We start from the raw sequence: 6,996 nt of genomic DNA, 5'->3' as shown, positions 1-6,996 counted from the left end.
GTGGCATTGCCCTTCTTTAAGGAGTGTTATCTTCTCCTTCTAACAGGCTCTGGTACGTGACCTGATATATCTAAACACAGAGTGAGGAACTACAGTGTTCCATTGTAATAGCTGTGCATGTTGCCTGCTAAGTTGACTCAATCATGTCCGACTCTTTGTGATTCCATGGACTGTAGCCCATCGGGCTCCTCTGTCCATGAGATTCTCCAGGCAAGAATACTGGAGTGGGTTGCCGTGCTCTCCTCCAGGGGATCTTCCCGAACCAGGGATCCAACTCTTGTCTCTTAAGTCTCCTGCATTGGCAGGCATGTTCTTTGCCACTAGTGCCACCTTCAAAGGTGCAGTAGCTGTACACCAACTCTCAAATATATTTACAAAACAAGACAAGCTACATTTATTTTCTTGTCTTTCTTGCTCCCAGGAACACATTGATTTATTAGGCATAGCCACAATCCCCATGTGTAAAAACACCTTGATTGCCATGGTGGTCTTGCTGATACCACAGTAGTTAAATCTGCTTTGCCACTAATAGTTATGTGGAGCTATTTGGCCTCTGTTATTCTGAAATCTCATTATTCTTACTCATGCCAGAGAGCTCAGTTCTTTGCCAGCATCAGTACCACAAACCCTTGTCTATAAGGGATAGCTACCCACTGAGCTTCACAAAGATGTCAGTATTTTTCTCGTTAGAAGCCTCACTTCTGGGCCATCTTAAAGAACATAATTATGGGGTTCTCAGGTTTTATACAGTCAATCTATTCTAACATCCTCACCTCTTTGAGCCTTCTTATATTCTCTTCCGTACTATGTCTGAGGATATTTCATATCTCTACTACATTTATTAGCTATTCATTCTGTCTAATCTTCAAAGAACCATTGATCTTTCTGGCCAAAGTATTAGGATCTGGTTCAAGTATCCTTGCCAGAAGCTTAAATCCCAAGTCATGGACAAGTTCTCCATGTCATTTAATTCTGTCATATCCAGCTTTGTATTATGTGCCCTAGTCCAATACTCTCAAAATCCATTCTCTCATGTTTCCCTGGATCCTCTTGTACATTTGGTCAGGTCTTGCAATTGCTGCTGAGAAAGTGATCTCCTCTAGAATGGAAAGTGTACTTTTCCATAGGTCATAGCCTAAGGAATGTGGATTAGAAGGAGAGATGTTGATTTTTTCACACTACTAAGACAGGGATCCATATGGTGTTTTGGATTCCCACTGTAATGTAAACGGAAACTTTCACAATGTCTGCTGTCCTTGATGTCCTGCAAATGGAGGAGGGTGATGTCCTCAAATTCCTTGCAGTGGGAACCCACGTAGGTGGCATCAACCTTGACTTCCAAATGGAACAGTACACCTACAGAAGGAAAAGTTATGGCGTCTACATCATAAATCTGAAGAGAACTTGGGAGAAGCTTCTGTTGGCAGCTTGTGCCATTGTTGCCTTTGAAACCCAGCTGATGTCAGTGTCACATCCTCCAGGAATACTAGCCAAAGAGCTGTGCTGGTTTGTTGCTGCCACTGGAGCTATTCCTATTACAGGCCACTTCAGTCCTGGAACTTTCACTAACCAGATCCAGGCAGCCTTCCGGGAGCCAAGACTTCAGTTAGTTACTGATCCCAGGGCTGACCACCAGCCTCTCACAGATGCCTCCTACATTGACCTGCCTACCATTGCTCTGTGTAACAGACTCTCCTCTGTGTTATGCGGACATTGCCATCCTGCAATAGGAGAATGGGGCGGCAGAGGATGAAATGGTTGGATGGCATCATCGACTCAATGGACATGAGTTTGAGTAAACTCTGGAAGATACGGAGGGACAGGGAAGCCTGGTGTGTTGTCATCCATGGGGATGCAAAGAGTTGGGCATGACTGAATGAACAACAACAACAACAAGGGAGCTCGCTCAGTGGGCCTGATGTGGTGGTGGTTGCAGACCTGGGAAGTTCTGTGCATGTGTGGCATCATCTCCTGGGAACACCCATGGGAAGTCATGCCTGATCTCTGCTTCTACAGAGGTCCTGAAGAGTTTGAAAAGGAATAATAGGTGGCACCTGAGAAGGCTGTGACCAAGGAGGAATTTCAGAGTGAATGGACTGCTCGGTTCATTCACCAGTTCATTTGCTCACTGAGTTCACTGCTACTCAAACTGAGGGCTGAACTGGTCCAAAGGCATGCAGGAACTCAGCGCAGCGGTTCCCCACTGAAGACTGGAGTGCTCAGCCTGCCACTGCACACTGGTCTGTAGCTCGCACCTGTCAAGCCGCTGAATGGGTAGGAGCAACCACTGAGTGGTCTTAAGTTGTTCTTCCACAAACTTTTAAAAAGTAATTTTATTTCTTCATTTATTAATTTTGGCTGTGCTTGATCTTTGTTGCTGTGTGGGCTTTTTCTTTAGCTGCAGGGAGCAGGCACTAGTCTCTAGTTGCGATGCTTGGGCTTCTCATTGCAGTGGCTTCCCTTGTGGAACACAGGCTCCAGGGCATTCGGGCTTCTGGAGTTGTGGTTCCAGGGCTCTAGAGCACAAGCTCCATAGTTGTGGCTCATGGGCTTAGTTGCTCCACAGCATGTGGGATCTTCCCAGACCAGGGATGGAACCCGCGTCTCCTGCATTGGGCAGGTGGATTCTTTACTGTTGAGCCACCGGGGAAGCCCCCACATACTCTTAAAATGGAAATAGGCTGACAGAAAATAAACAGTTTCTTTAAAAAAAAAAAAAAGGAGAGATGTTAAGAACAAGTGTCATTTTGTAAAGCACCTGCCTCGTAAATGTGTTGTATGGTTTCCAGGAAAGGGGATACTGCTTTCCTCTGGCAAGTAGTTTAAAAGTCTTACGTTGGCCAGAGGATTCAGAAGAGTCAAGGGCTTTAAGATTTTAGGTTCATTTACCACCAAATATTGGTATAGTTGGAGAAAGGGCTATTTGATATCTTATGGGTACATCTATGCCTGGCATACAGTAAGCAGATATGTTTTTTTGAAGTAAAAAGCCACATAATTGACCTTCTTTTCAATTTCAGTACTAAAATTCACAACTGCAGTGTTGAACATTAGTGAGCATTCATTTGATGCACATATATCTCCATATTCTGTGTCCCATTCTGAGAGAGTTCCGCAAACATGTCTCTCATCCAGTGTGACGTGATGTTTTAAAAATCATTTTCATTTATTTATTCTATTTTTGGTTGCACTGGATCTTTGTTGCTACAAGGGCTTTTCTCTAATTGTGGCAAGCGTACCTTTCCGTGCAGTGCCCGGGCTTCTCATTGCAGTGGCTTTTGTTGTTGTGGAGCACGGTCCTAGGCACTCAGGCGTCAGTAGTTGCAGCACTTGGGCTCAGTAGTTGTGGTGCATGGGCTTAGTTGCTCCACCAGAACAGGGATATTCTGGGACCAGGGATCAAACCCAAGTAACTTACATTGGCAGGCAGATTCTTTACCATCGAACCACCAGGAAAGCTGGACATTGTGACTGATAATAGGAAATACATATATGGTCTTTCTTCTTGGTTTCTGATACAGCCCCTTACACCGTTGAAATTTCCCAAGAGAGCAATAAAGGTGTCTTTTGTTATGTCAATGAGGTGTCTTTTTTTTTTTTTTTTACATTTTTTATTCATACTGTGTCATGAAAATCTGGCATGCGTTTTACACATACAGCACATCAATTCAGACTAAGCATATTTCAAGTGTTCGGCAGCCACACTTGACTAACTGCCACTACAGGAATCACACCACACTGGACTACAGAGAAAGCCAGACATGTACAAAAACATATCATTAATATGCCAATATCTCTAAGGTGCTCCTGGAACTCAGAAAAGGTAGAAAGTTTCCATCTGGACTACCAAGGATAGTTCTTGATGATTAAAGTTGCTTTTTGTTGTTCAGTCACTGAGTTTAGTCCCTTGTCTGACTCTTTGTGACCCTATGGACTGCAGCACGCCAAGCTTCCCGGTCCTCCACCATCTCTAGGAGTTTGCTCATGTTCATTGAGTTGGTGATGCCATTTAACTGCCTCATCCTCTGTCACCCACTTCTCCTCCTACCTTCAGTCTTTCTCAGCATCAGGGTCTTTTCCAGTTAGTTAGCTCTTTTGATCAGGTGGCCATATTACTGGAGCTTCAGCTTCAGCATCAGTCCTTCCAATGAATATTCAGGGTTCATTTCTTTCAGGATTGACTGGTTTGATTTCCTGCTGTCCAAGGGACTCTTAAAAGTCTTTTCCAGCACCACAGTTCAAAGGCATCAGTTCTTTGTTGCTCAGCCTTTTTTACTGTCCAGCTCTCACATCCATACATGACTACTGGAAAAACCATAGCTTTGACTAGACAGACCTTTGTTGGCAAAGTAGTCTCTGCTTTTTAATATGCTGTCTAGGTTTGTTATTGCTTTTCTTCCAAAGAGCAAGTGTCTTTTAATTTCATGGCTGCAGTCACCATCTGCAGTGATTTTGGAGCCCAAGAAAATAAAGTCTGTCACTGTTCCCATTGTTTCCCCATCTTTTTGCTATGAAATGATGGGGCCAGATGCCATGATCTTGGTTTTTTGAATGTTGAGTTTTAAGCCAGCTTTTATCACTTTCCTCTTTCACCTTCATCAAGAGGCTCTTTAATTCCTCTTTGCTTTCTGGCATAAGGGTGGTATCATCTACATGTCTGAGGTTAATATTTCTCCTGGCAGTCTTGATTCCAGCTTGTTCTTCATCCAGCCCAGCATTTTGCATGATGTACTCTGCATATAAGTTATATAAGCAGGGTGACAAGATAGAGCCTGGATCACTCCTTTTCCAATTTGGAACCAGTCTATTTTTCCACATCTGGTTCTAACTGTTGCTTCTTGACCTGCATACAGGTTTTGCAGGAGGCAGGTCAGGTGGTCTGGAATTCCTATCTCTTTAAGAGTTTTCCAGAGTTTGTTGTGATCCACACAGTCAAAGGCTTTGGCATAGTCAATGAATCAGAAGTAGATGTTTTTCTGGAATTCTCTAGCTTTTTCTATGATCCAGTGGTTGTTGGCAGTTTTATCTCTGATACCTCTGCCTTTTCTAAATCCAACTTTTACATCTGGAAGTTCTTGGTTCACATACTGTTGAAGTCTAGCTTGAGGATTTTGAGCATTATTTTGCTAGTGTGTGAAATGATTGCAGCTGTGCAGTAGTTTGAACATTCTTTGACATTGCCCTTCTTTGGGATTGGAATGAAAACTGACCTTTTCCAGTCCTGCTGTTTTGCAAGTTTGCTGACATACTGAGTGCTGCAGTTTAATAGCATCATCTTCTAGGATTTGAAATAGCTCAACTGAAATTCTATCAGCTCCACTAACTTCGTAGTGATGCTTTCTAAGGCCCACTTCACACTCCAGGATGTCTGGCTCTAAGTGAGTGATCACACCATTGTTGTTATCTGGATCATGAAGATCTTTTTTGTACAGTTCTTCTGTGTATTCTTGCCGCCTCTTCTTAATATCTTCTGCTTCTGTTAGGTCCATACCATTTCTGTCCTTTATTGTACCCATCTTTCTATGAATTGTTCCCTTGGTATCTCTAATTTTCTGGACAAGATCTCTAGTCCTTCCCATTCTATTGTTTCCCTCTATTTCTTTGCATTATTCACTCAAAAAGGTTTTGTTATCTCTCCTTGCTATTCTCTGTTGCTCTGCATTCAGATGGGAATAGTTTTCCTTTTCTCCTTTGCTTTTCGTTTCTCATCTTTTCTCAGCTATTTGTAAGGTCTCCTCAAACAACCATTTTGCCTTTTTGCATTTCTTTTTCTTGGGGATGATTTTGATCACCGCTTCTGGTACAATGTTACGAACCTCTGTTCACAGTTCTTCAGGCACGCGATCTATGAGATCTAATCCCTTGAATCTATTTGTCACTTCTACTGTATAATCATAAGGGATTTGACTAGGTCATACCTGAATGGCCTAGTGGTTTTTCCTGTCTATACTGTGCTTAGTCACTCAGTCGTGTCTGACTTTGTGGCCTCATGGATTGTAGCCTGACAAGCTCCTCTGTCCATGGGGATTCTCCAGTCTAGAATACTGGAATCATTTTCCATGCCCTCCTCCAGGGAATCTTCCCAACCTAAGGATCAAACCCAGGACTCCTGTATTGCAGGTGGATTCTTTACTGTCTGAGCCCCAGGGAAGGCCATGAATTCTGGAGTGGGTAGCCTATTCCTTCTCCAGGGGATCTTCCTAACCCAGGGATTGAACCACTCTCCTGCATTTCAGGCAGATTTTTTACCAGCTGAGCTACCAGGGAAGCCCAGCGGTTTTCCCTGTGTTCTTCAATTTAAGTCTGAATTTTGCAATAAGGAGTTCATGATTTGAACCACGATCAGCTCCAGGTCTTGTTTCTGCTGACTGTATATAGCTTCTCCATCTTCAGCTGCAAAGAATATAATAAATCTTATTTTGGTGTTGACCATCTGGTGATGTCCATGTGTAGAGTCATCTCTTGTACTGTTGGAAGAGGGTTTTTCCTATGAGCACCGTGTTCTTTTGGCAAAACTTTTAACCAGCACCTATGGATAGGGTACTGGTTGCCAGGTAAATCAGCCATGTGATTAGAGGGTAAGAACTCTCAATCTGTGGAATCTAATGCTGTATCAGTGGAGATAGTGTCAGAAATGACTTGACTTGTAGAAAACCTAGCCGGTGTTGGAACATTGCTTGTTGGAGGTGTGGAGAAAAACTCCCTCTTCCCACATTGAAACTGGGCGCTCAGAATACAAAACAGTTGGTGTCAATGAAGTGGGATTTGCTAGGTTAACCCTGGCTCATGGAAACATGTGGTTTGGGAATAGAAAGCGTGAAGGGCAGAGGATGAAGACCCTTTGATTCCCGAGTCACATGGTCACCCATGGTATGAGCGGGAGTTTGCTGTAGTCAGTCAGAAAGGTAAAAGTTACCAAAGGTATTTAGAGATGGATCCAAATCCTGAGGAGTGGAATCACTGGGTATATAAGAAAGTACATAATAACAAGAGGCA

General features: G+C 43.3%; 1 pseudogene; it reads left to right on the top strand.

The window, feature by feature from the left end:
• The first annotated feature begins 1,243 nt into the window (after positions 1 to 1,243).
• Positions 1,244 to 2,301, top strand: LOC138085880 (small ribosomal subunit protein uS2-like; annotated as a pseudogene).
• The last annotated feature ends 4,695 nt before the right edge of the window (positions 2,302 to 6,996 follow it).

The sequence above is a fragment of the Capricornis sumatraensis genome, chromosome 9 (assembly GCF_032405125.1).
Source record: "Capricornis sumatraensis isolate serow.1 chromosome 9, serow.2, whole genome shotgun sequence".
Classification (NCBI taxonomy): Eukaryota; Metazoa; Chordata; class Mammalia; order Artiodactyla; family Bovidae; genus Capricornis; species Capricornis sumatraensis.
This window is presented reverse-complemented; position numbering and strand designations above follow the sequence as displayed.